The following is an 11,939-nucleotide window of genomic DNA, read 5'->3' on the forward strand; positions in this document are numbered from 1 at the left end:
CTGGGTAACTTTCATTGCTCAATCTGCCAGTTCACTGATTCTCCAGTCCTCTCCATTCTGCTGTTGGGCCCATCCACTGAGGTGTTCATTTTGGTGGTGGTTCTAAAATTTCCCTTTGGTTCTTCTTCGTATCTTTTATTTCCTTGCTGAGGCTTTCTAGTTCATTGTTCATCTCAAGCATGATCATAATTGCTCATCTATGTATTTTTGTTATAGTCGCTTTAAAATCTCTTTCAGATCATTGTTGCATCTTGGTTCACTTGGTGTTAGCATTCATTGATTGTCTTTTGCTGTTGAGTTGAAATCATCCTGGTTCTTGGTATGATGGTGATTTTTAAAAATTGAAACCTGGACATTTTTTTCTTATGTTAAGGAGACTCAATCATATTTAGACTATTTTAACTGGTTTTTCTCTCTAAGAGCTCTGACAAGTGTAGAGGGGCACTGCCTTGTTACCACTAGGTGGAAGCAGAAGTCTCTAGGTTCCCTATCCAGCCTCCTAAGGACAGGTGGGAAGTCCTTGTTACTGCTGGATTGGGGGAGAGTTTCCGCTGCTGATGGGGTCTCCACTGATGCTAGGGTGGGGTGGTCTCATTGCTGCTGGGTGATGCTGAGTGTCCTGACTCTCCACTAGGTTTCTTCTGACATCTTCTTCCCCACGTGGTAAGAGGAAGGGGTGCCTCATTACAGCTGGGTGAGAAGTCCAGGGTCCTCCAGTGATCTCTGCAGATACCACCATGGGATAAATGGTGGGGCCGGCCGGGCGCGGTGGCTCAAGCCTGTAATCCCAGCACTTTGGGAGGCCGAGACGGGTGAATCACAAGGTCAGGAGATCGAGACCATCCTGGCTAACACGGTGAAACCCCGTCTCTACTAAAAAATACAAAAAACTAGCCGGGCGAGGTGGCAGGCGCCTGTAGTCCCAGCTTCTCGGGAGGCTGAGGCAGGAGAATGGCGTAAACCCGGGAGGCGGAGCTTGCAGTGAGCTGAGATCAGGCCACTGCACTCCAGGCCTGGGCGACAGAGCGAGACTCCGTCTCAAAAAAAAAAAGAAAAAAAAAAAAAAATGGTGGGGCCTTGTTATCAGGTTGGGTGGTTTTGGGATGGAAATACTGCCTCGCTACTTGGACTTTGTTAACACTGCCCTGGTGGGAATTTTGGAATGCCTCATTGCAGTTTACTGAGTGAGGAAGGTTAAGTTCCCACAGTGAGTTTGTCTGTATGGGTGGGAGGGAGGCCACAGTTTTCTTCATGCTGTTTGAATAGAATAGGGAGGTTATAACTAAAAGTTTTCTATCTCACTAGGCTTCCCCTATCCTGGTCCTTTCAGAGAGAGAAGGCTTTTTTGTCCGTGCTCATTGGCATTGTCAGGTCTCTGGCTTCTTCCATTCCCAGTGTGGAATACATGATACAGAAAGGGAACCCGGGAACTCACCGCTTTGTTGTTTTCTGGGTCGCTAGGGCCCTAGCTGGTCGTCTGCTTCTCTCCATATAATGTCCAGGGTTTTCTTATATATCATGTCCAGAGTTTCACTTGTATTTAACAGAGGGAATAGGGATAAGTACGTCTACTCAATCCTTCCAGAAGCAGAAGTCAGTCAATTAATTTTCCTGATTAATGCATTTTTATTCCACATGTAGTCTCATCTTGAGTTCAGTAAACAAGAATCTAAATAATTCACAAAGGAACATGGACATATGTAAAATATGTGCCCAGAACCCAAATGCTATTCACCTTCATCAGGGTCTCTACTGTGGTCCAAACCGCGACCGTCTCTCATCTGAATTATTGGAATGATCTCATGATTGCTTTGCCCTGCCCCCTACTTTCTATATTCATTACAGAATCCATAGGGGTCCTATTAAAACATGAATCTGATCACTGCTGAAAATTTTCCCACGTGTTCCCCAACCACACTCAGGGTAAAAGCAGAAATATGTATAATGGCTTACAAGGCCCTACAAATTCTGTACCAGCTCTTTTGACCTTCCTCCTATTCTGCCCCTCACTCAATCTGATGCGACCATGGCGTTCCTCTCACATGTGGGGCTTATCCCCACCTCAGGATCTTTGCATTAGCTCTTTCCTTTGTCTGCAACACTCTTGCCCCATACATATCCTCATGGATAGCTCGTTCACTTCTTGGAGATCTTCGTTCAAATGTGTGACCTTCCCAGGTCTTTCCTTATCACCTTGGTTAATGCTGCAACCATCTGTCACTTTCTCTACCCTCCGTGTTCCTCTTCTTGCTTTATTTTCTCCATAGCAATTTTCTCTTCTAATATACCATGCATTTACAATTTTAGTTTGTTTACTTTTTGCCTCTTTCCATTAAAATATAAACCCATGCAGGCTATGGTGTATTGTCTATGTTATTGCTGTGTTGTCCACATTTAAAACAGTGCCTGACATATAGGAAGTGCTCAATAATATCTGCTGAATGAATAATTGACCTTCCAAGCTTCGTTGACGTAGAAATTTTTCATGATGGGCCAGGCGCGGTGGCTCACACCTGTAATCCCAGCACTTTGGGTGGCTGAGGCGGGCGGATCACGAGGTCAGGAGATCGAGACCATCCTGCTGAACACAGTGAAACGCTGTCTCTATTAAAAATACAAAAAAAAAAGAAAAAGAAAAAAAAATAGCCGGGCCTGGTGGCGGGCGCCTGTAGTCCCAGCTACTCCAGAGGCTGAGGCAGGAGAATGGTGAACCCAGGAGGCGGAGCTTGCAGTGAGCTGAGATCCGGCCACTGTACACCAGCCTGGGAGACAGAGTGAGACTGTCTCAAAAAAAAAAAAAAAAAAAAGAAAGAAAAAAAAGAAAAAAAGAAGAAATTTTTCATGATGCAGCAATAGCTCTGGTGGTCTGACTGACAGCAGCTGTGATGATGACAAAAGATGAACTGTATTACATGTTCCTTTGGAAGCATTTATACATGGATCCCTGTCTTAATGTTCTACTATATTTCTTAGATATTCTTTCTCCCTCTGCTTCCCTCTGCCTTTCTCAGTCCAAACCTACCACCAACTATATGGTTTTCTCAATAATCTCTAGATTTAAAAAAAGAATCTGATTCATCCAGTGAATTGACAAAGCTCCTGTGATATCACGTTATAGGTCAGTGGCCATGGAATCCCTTTGGCTCAGACCTGAGTCGTGTGGTATAGTAAATGGCTACCTCTGCTTGATAAATTGCCTAGGGCAGTTCTCTCGGCAACAGCAAGAGAACAAGGCAGAAGTCCAAGAATGAATCAGTTCTTTTCTAATGTGCTTAGACAACTCAGACAACTCTGTAGATTTGTGAAGTTTTAGATTTAAAAATAAAGTCCTCAAATCCTTCTATTAACAGTTACATCTTATCCAAGCTGCTAAGCCAGCATCTTAGAAAACAAAAACATAATCGTAGCTAAATATTTACCAAAAATGACCCCTGACTTTTCAGACATTCTGGCTAGGAAAAGATTCAGCTCCTTGAGAAACTTAAGAATCTATGCAACAAGTAGCAAATAGTTTAACTAAACTTTTATTTTTGAAATGAAATTGAATTTTAATATAGAACAAGTAGAAGGGCTTTCCTCTTTCTTGTCAGAAAAGTGACAAAGCCCTTTCCTTTGAAGCCTGTACTAGTGGGACCCCACAAGACCCTTGAGAGTTCTTGGGGAGTAGGGAGAATTCTGTGTCTCGGATATTATGGCTCCACTACAGTGCCTTTCTGAGATCTCTTGGAAATATACAAAAACAAAAATGTCAGAGTCAACTGCTACTGCCCAGCATGACAGGTAAGAGACAGCAGTTCAGAATTGGTGTAAATTTTGAATTTTTGGTAGGAATTCTTTTCCTAGCCGTACTCAGGGAAAAACTGCTTCTAACATGCAGAATGCAATTAGGCTCATTGTATAATCTCCCACTTTTTAAATAACATGGCAAATACATTATAAACAAACTATTCCATCACAAGCAACTTACAAAGCATGAGAAAAATAATATTAAGCATATTTTTCCCTAGGAAATGTCTATCATATCCAACAGCTGTTTGTCATTATGTTGTTTGGTGGGCTTTTTTCTCTCATATCTATAGATGAAAGGAAAAAGCTATTATGAGTGAAGTGTGAAAAAATTACTAAATCCCAAAGAACCAGTGGAATGATTTCATATGAGTATATTTAATTTTGGAGAAATGGGACCAATTTGAAATTTCAGCAGAGCCTTTTGCTTTCACTTTTCTTTAGAATCATTTCCTTTTTCCTATTGAACATGGGGTATTGATTAAACAAGCTTTTATTTACTTTTCATTGAACCCCTCCAAAAGTAGAGCCGAAGAGTTTGCCTTTCATTGGTGACATAAGTAAATGCTATTAAGCAAAATGTACATGGAAATAAGTAAGATCTTCCTGTTTTTCCACCTTATGGAACATCCCTTTATAATCGAATAAGCTTTTAATTCTCCTGATTAGAGTGCAACATTACCCAAATTGAAAGGAGGTAGATTAAATAGCAGCGTGTCTAAATTAGATGAATTATCTGTTGATTAGAATAGAATGACAAGTGATTACCATGCTTTTTTCATCTTCATTTGCCCAATTATCTTTACTTGTTTAATTATCATGGGTAGAAAATGAGGCCAATAAAATTTTCAAGAAGACATTTGTATCATTTTAGTGCAGCTAACATTGAAAAACAGCAACCAAGTAAAACAATCAGGACACAATGTCAACATTTAAAAAGTCAATTTTGTGATACTGCTTTGTTACTATTTAGTGTACTTACTGTCAGCCATTTGAGCCATAATGAATCTGGTGCAATCATTAAACAAAAGTCTTAAGATGGAAAGCTGCCCTTTCCCCCTTCCCTCTGGCCCTAATAACACTTTAGGGCTATAAATTTCTGAAAAATAAAACACCAACTTGCCTAGCAGCTAGCGTCTGAGAAGAATGTAACTCTGCCAACTACTACTAATGAAGGACCTGAGGCTTTTCTGACATAATTCAGCAATGCAGAGTAGATGGAGTTGTACTGAATTTGAATCTTCTTGAGGGCAAAGACTTATGCATTCCTCTTTATAACCCCAGTGTCTGAAACTATGCCACCACACTGCAGGCAAACAATTAAATTTGGCAAAAGCAAATACATGTGGTATGAGAAAGGTAATACTTTCCTATGTTATAATACTCAGTCTTTTCCCATGATATCTTCCCTACATCAAGAAAGGTTTACTTGATGTAAATGCTCCAGTGTCAAATTGGAGGCTAAAAAGCAGAGCAGTGGCAAGAAAGCACAAGCATGGCTTATTTCTGCAAAGAGATGCCTGTTCATTTGGGTGGGTATTTCTAAGTAGACCGTATGGTCTAAATGTGGGTATTTGCAGGCAATAACAGGTAACAATGACATGATCCTAAATACAGTACTCACCCCTCTGGCTCTTAAGTTTCTTATTTGCATACTCCAAAGGAGGACTGGCCTTCAAATACGATAATGTGAAGTCAAGCAATTATTGAAAACATTCATTCACCACTGTAGTCTAGTAGATATGAATTATTCAACACTCTAGAACAAGAAATTTTACATTGCTTTATTTGTGTAAATCAAATTAATTCTCATGTCATGGCCCCACTTCTCAAGGTTGCATGAAATTCAATTATGAAAGTGTTTTAGGAGGCCCTCTACCTCCTTCGAACTAGTCTTTCATGTTGCCCAGAAAATGAGGTTCCTGTCACCATCTTTGTTCCTTCTGCATTTTGCTGTTGATGTGGTTCTCACGGGAGTCCTCTCCAAGGTTCTGCCACAGAGGCTTTTGGCTCTCCTCTCCAAGTGTCTGTGCTTGGAAGCCTGCCTCCACGGATGTTTCACAGCACAGCTAACCTCCAGTGTGGCACACCAAGTGTAAGTGGGACATATATATCTGTCCCTTGAAGATACTCCCTAAACACTCATTATCTTCTCATACTTGAAAAAGTTAACGTGTATTCGGTCTCTCTCTCTCTCCTGCCTACCTGCCTCTTTCCCTTTCTCTTTCTCCATGTCAAGATTTGCTTTTTCAACTCCCAGCATTAGCTTCTCCCTTTCTGCCCACCTATAGTTAAACTCCCAAAGAAACAGTTGAAGACAGAGAAATGTCCTGGGGTAGGGGAGCAGGGACTTGAAGTTTTCATTTTTAACTCAAAGGGCAAATGCTATAAGCAAGCCCTTGAGACAGAGGAACTCGGAAGTACATGCCTGCCTTCAAGGTACAAGGAAGTAAATATACCTCCAATTCTACAACAACACCTGACATGAACATTTTAATATGTTATGTATGCACATAGCTACTGTGTTACTTCTTATGCTTTAGATGAAAAGCACTTCTTGGTTGGATTTCACCAATGGAATCCAATTGTCCAGCCATAAAGAAGGTGCTCAAAGTAGCATGACCTTCCTTATAGATTCACTGTGACTCAGAGTCTATCCCTTTTCTGTGCATATTTAGGGCTTGGATGCTGAATTGTGCTATAAAAGCCAACAAGATTATAATTAAAAAGTCAAAATGCACACTAATTAACTGAAAATTAGAAATAAAGTGGCAACTAGACCAGATACTTACGTGAACCTGATCAGTAAATTCTCTCCCTGTAGACAGTATCTATACAGGAGACCGAATGATGCCATCACTTGACAAGCATGAAGTCAGATCAGAGTGAGTGCATTATGTGTCTTAGCCTGATACATCAGTTTCAGCATCAGAGAAATGGAAACACCAGAACTTGGGCCTGGGTCTGGAAATTGTCTCTGAAATGGTTTTGGTGGTCATGCTCCATAATTTTTCCTTCTTTTTTTCTAGGCTTTGTGCTAATCTATATCTGCCTCCTTTTTGACTGACATTCTGTATGTATGCTAGGACTTCCAATCTAATTGGTAAATTTCTCCTAACCTGGGAGTCATCTATTACACATACTGTGAAAACGTACATGTATTTAAGAAGACATCAAGCTTGGTACAGTGGCCAACTACATGCCCACGACTTAGCTTAATAAATACAACTAAGATAGTCACAGCCCCCTGTCCTGTGTGCACACTGTCTGATGCATTCCTCTCCTTCCTTCCTTCCCTCTCTCCCAGTGGTAAACATCATCCAGAATCTGGTGTTATAATTTTCTTTCATTTCTGTGTATTTTTACTACATAGGTATGTGTTTCTAAACAATATATAGTGTAGTGTCATGTGTTTTTAAATTTTATATAAATATTCTATGGGCACTTTTGGCAACTTGCCTTTTTCTCAATATCATTATATTTGTGATATATATCCATATTAATACATGTGGCTCTGGTTTATTCATTCTCATTGCTGTGCAGTACTCCAGTATAGGAATAAAATGAGATATTTGTATTTCCGAAGACAAAGAGAGCCAGACACTTATTAAAGGTAGCAAGGCAGATATTTTATTCAGTATAAATCCCAGCTCTAAGAGGAAGGTGGCTGAGGTTTTTAAGAGGAAAGCAGATAAAGAATAAAAAAGTATTATTAGGAAGTGCAAAAGGGGAACAAAGAAAGGACTGAGGGGGTATGTGAAAATGGAAAATTATAGAAGGGGAATTAGGTTGAGAATTGCTGAAAAAGGTTTGGCAAGATGGGTTGAACAATACACATTTTGCATTTTGGCATTATTGCATTTTCTTTTTTTGAGATGGAGTCTTGCTCTGTCACCCAGGCTGGAGTGCAGTGGTGCGATCTCGGCTCACTGTAACCTCCGCCTACCAGGTTCAGCTATTCTCCTGCCTCAGCCTCCCGAGTGGCTGAGATTACAGGCATGTGCCACCACACCTGGCTAATTTTTTGTATTTTTAGTAGAGATGGGGTTTCACCATGTTAGCCAGGATGGTCTCGATCTCCTGACCTCATGATCTGCCCGCCTTGGCCTTCCTAAGTGCTAGGATTACAGGCGGTAGCCACTGCACTGGACCATTGCATTTTCTTTAGCAAAGACTTAGCTTGGGAGCTGGGGCTGCCTTTAGAAAATGGCCTAGTGTGGTGAAAGTCAGGCTAGAGTTCCGTTTACTCTCTTAGCACAGTGTTTAGCAAAGGGCTCTGTGCCTTGGAAGAATTCATAGCTGACAGTATTCACTGTACTGTTGTAGGACATTTAGGATGTTAGCCATTTATTTATCTTTATAAACACTGCTGCTGTAAACATTCTCACACAAATCTTGTTTACACGTCTGGGATTTTCTCTAGGATATGAACCTATCTGTGTTATTGCTCTATAAAAGAATATGCATCCCTTCAACAGACATTTTCAAGTTGACATTGTCAAATAATTTTTCAAAGTATAAGGAATAAAGGACAAACCCACCAGTGGCATATGTGTGCCAACTCTTCCACATTCCAGACAAAATGGATCTTGTCAGATGTTAACATTTTTGCTGTTGCCAAATGTGTCTGAAATGTACCTTATTACTTTTTCAGTGTCTGAAATGTACCTTATTACTTTTCCCTGATTATTAATGAGGTTGGCCATCTTTCCATATGGCCATTAGGGTTTGTATATATGATAACCTGTCCATACTTATTGTGCAGTTTTTGGCACGTGGTTTATCTGTTCTTTACTGATATTTCAGAATGTTTCAGATATCCGACTGGGTGCAGTGGCTTACGCCTGTAATCCCAGCACTTTGGGAGGCCGAGGCAGGTGGATCACGAGGTCAGGAGATCAAGACCATCCTGGCTAACATGGTGAAACCCCATCTCTACCCCCCCACCAAAAAAAATGCAAAAAAAAACTAGCCAGGCATGGTGGCGGGCACCTGTAGTCTCAGCTACTCAGGAGGCTGAGGCAGGAGAATGGCGTGAACCCGGGAAGCAGAGCTTGCAGTGAGCCGAGATCATGCCACTGCACTCCAGCCTGGGCAAGGGAGTGAGACTCCATCTCAGAAAAAAAAAAAAAAAAAATGTTTCAGATATCCTCCATTCTAATCCCCTATTGGTTATATGAGTTGCAAATATCTTTTCTCAGTCTGAAACTTGTCTTTTAATTTTTAAATGATATATCTTGATAAATGGAAGATTTATTATTTGTTGGCCATAATGTCTTTTTGCCCATTTTCCTATTGAGTTATTTGCCTCTTCCTTATTAGTTCAAACAAGTTATTTAAATATTCTGGATTCTATTCCAATATGTAACTTGTCTTTTCATTCTCTACCCTTTCTTTGAAGAAAGACTTTTAATTTTACTCTGAGTTTATCTAGCTTTTCCTTTATTGTGATTTTTATGCCTTGTTTTAAAAATCTTCCCCAAATCTCAGCAACAGATATATTCTTCTACATTTTCCTCTAAAAATTGTAAATTTTTGTCTTTCACAGCTACAACCTTAATCATGATTGTTGTGCTTCATGTGAAAAAGGAATGGTTTTTGTTTTGTTTTGTTTTGTTTATCCAGATGGCTATGCAGTTGTGCCAATACAGCTTATTTAATACGCCATAATGTCACCACCCATCTACAGTGCCACCTCAGTGACCCAGTGTTACTCTGGATTTCTTCAGGGCTCTCTGTTCTGTGCTACTGGTCTATTTATCTATCACTGCGCTGACTCAATAGTGTCCCAACAAATCGGATGTTGAGAACTTTATACTTCTCTTTCGAGTGTTACTTTAGCTATTCTTGGCCCTCTAAACTTTCAAATAAATTTTAAAAAGCTTGTTGGGATTTAGATTGGAATTACATTGAGTCTATAAATAAGTTTGGGGAAAAATGATGTCTTCACAACATTGCATTTTGTGTCATTCAGAAACATGGTACTTTTCTCCATTTATTTAGATCAACTTTAATGTTTTTTTTTTTTCTTTTTTTTTTTTTGAGACGGAGTCTCGCTCTGTCGCCCAGGCCTGGAGTGCAGTGGCCTGATCTCAGCTCACTGCAAGCTCCGCCTCCCGGGTTTACGCCATTCTCCTGCCTCAGCCTCCCGAGTAGCTGAGACTACAGGCGCCCGCCACCGCACCCGGCTAGATTTTTGTATTTTTTAGTAGAGACGGGGTTTCACCGTGTTAGCCAGGATGGTCTTGATCTCCTGACCTCGTGATCCGCCCGTCTCAGCCTCCCAAAGTGCTGGGATTACAGGCTTGAGCCACCGCGCCCGGCCAACTTTAATGTTTTTCAACAGAGTTTTGCACATCTTTGCTAGATTTACATCAAGGCACCATTTATTTATTTATAAATGTTAACTATTTTAAATTGTACTCTGTTCCTGTTGTGTAAAAATGTAATCACTTTTGCATACTGATTTTTATGTATGATATCCTTATAAACTCTCTAATTCTAATATTTTTGTAATTTATTTGGCATTTTTGAAACACATTATAATATTATATAGGTAGTTATAATTGTTTTTCAATTTGTTTTTTATTTTCCTGATAAGGAAGCCACAGAGACATGCCAAATAAAAGCAATAATAATAGGCATCCCTTTCTTGTTTTCGATTTGAATGCTTATGCATTTAATATTTCACTATTATATATGATGTTCGTGGTAGGGTTTTGGATAGTTTTTTGCTCTTGTTAAGCAAGATGTTTTTTAGACTCAGTTTCCTGAGAGGTTTTTTGTTTGCTTGGTTGTTTTTTAATAAATAATAAATGTTGACTTTTCTCTATTGCATTTCTTCATCTATTGAGATCTTTAATGTGCTCAGATTATTTATGCCTCTGGAATGCAAACTTATCAAGATGTTTTAAATAGATTTTAGTAATGGCTTTACTAATGTTTTGAGTTTTCACACCTATATTCTTGAGTAGCTTTGAGTATTTTCCAGTCTTAAACCATTATTGTCATGTTTTTGTTATCAAGATTATCATAACCTCATAAAATGAATTGAGAATTTTCTTTTTCTATTCTCTGACTGAAAAGTCATGTTCCAGCCCTCTCAAGATTTATCCATTCTCTTGATTGTGTGTGTGTGTGTGCACATGTGCACTGATTTTCTTTATATAAATACAAGTAAACACAAATATATGTATATTCTTCTTCCTCCACCCCTGGCATCCGTACACAAAAGGCAGCATACATTATACGTTGTTCTGCACTATGCTTTTCTTACTTTTTTTTTTTTTTTTTTGAGATGGAGTCTCGCTGTGTCCCCAGGCTGGAGTGCAGTGGCATGGTATCTGCTCACTGCAACCTCTGACTCCCTGATTCAAGTGATTCTCTTGCCTCAGCCTCTTGAGTAGCCAGGATTACAGGCACATGACACCAGGCCCAGTTAATTTTTGCATTTTTAGCAGCGACAGGGTTTCCCCATGTTGGCCAGGATGGTTTTGATCTCCTGACTTTGTGATCTGCCCACCTTGGCCTCCTGAAGTGTTGGGATTACAGGCGTGAGCCACCGTGCCTGGACACTTTTCTTACATTTTGAACATATATCCTAGAGACCTTTTTACATCAGTGTATAGCACTTATCTTTATTCTTCTTTGTAGTTTTATAATATTCCAGGTGGTAGTTACAGTAAAATTCATTTACGCAGATTTCTATTGTCGTCAAACTTTTGCTATTACAAATAATGCTGCACATACGCTGGTAAAATATCATTTAATGTATATCCTGCCATATCTATAGAATGGATTCTTAAAAATGAGAGTGCTATGTCGAAGAATAAAACATTTATAAATTTTGTAAATATGCCAAATTGCCCTTCATAGTATGTGCTATGTTACACTCTATACCCATAGTGTAGGAGCATGCCTGTTCTCTGCAGCAAAGTTTTACACTGAGACCACTTTTTAATGGTTGTAGAATCTTTTCAATTTTCTGTTTCTTCTTGAGTTTGTTTCAGTAGTTTATACTTTTCTGGGAATTTATGTCATCTAAATGTTCACCCATTTTTGCATGAAGTTAATATTCTTATTTACTTTTTTAAGTTTTGCAGTACTTGCAGACATGGCCCCATTTCTCATCCTTAATATTGTTTACTTGTGAC

The sequence above is a fragment of the Piliocolobus tephrosceles genome, unplaced genomic scaffold, assembly GCF_002776525.5.
Source record: "Piliocolobus tephrosceles isolate RC106 unplaced genomic scaffold, ASM277652v3 unscaffolded_20, whole genome shotgun sequence".
Lineage (NCBI taxonomy): Eukaryota > Metazoa > Chordata > Mammalia > Primates > Cercopithecidae > Piliocolobus > Piliocolobus tephrosceles.